The sequence below is a fragment of the Poecilia latipinna genome, unplaced genomic scaffold, assembly GCF_001443285.1.
Source record: "Poecilia latipinna isolate Pla-1442-1.1 unplaced genomic scaffold, P_latipinna-1.0 Scaffold808, whole genome shotgun sequence".
NCBI lineage: Eukaryota > Metazoa > Chordata > Actinopteri > Cyprinodontiformes > Poeciliidae > Poecilia > Poecilia latipinna.
Genome location: NW_015113424.1, coordinates 178,739 through 179,365, shown reverse-complemented (window position 1 = coordinate 179,365; position 627 = coordinate 178,739).

Below are 627 nucleotides of genomic sequence, written 5' to 3'. Positions count from 1 at the left end.
GTATATATTCCATTGAGGGAAACTAAGTTTCATATCTGCTCAAGAACCCCCCTGGTGGTTGAAGAAAAATTCACTTATATATGAAAAAAAACACTGAATGCTGTCTGGTATTGTTCAGGGGGCCGGACCAAATGAGGAGGCGGGCCGTAGCTTGGGGACCCCTGTGCTAGGGTGTTTGTGAGAAACTGACAGAGGTGGGACCAAGTCAATGTGTTGCAAGTCCGTGTCAAGACAGGCAAAAGTTAAGTCTCAAGTTGGGAGCTTGGAATTTCAAGTTATTTCGAGTCTTTAAAAAAAAAACAATGTTCCAATTATGCTAAATGTAAATAATAGACCATGTGTTCTTTTTAAAATCAAACACGCAATGACCTTATTGCAAATAAAGCATATAAATAAATATGTCAGTCCAAGTGGGGTTAAATCTACAGCCAGTTTCACATCTCAGTTTTGATAAAAACATGTTGCGTGAATCAAACTTGCCACAAAATAATGAGCTGCATTACCATCCAGAAACACTCAGAACTACCCCACAGCGTTACCTTCAGGATCCTTACAATTGAACTATTTTTTACTTTTACAGCGATTTCTGAAAGAAAGCAAATTTACTGGATTTTGATTTGTTTTCTA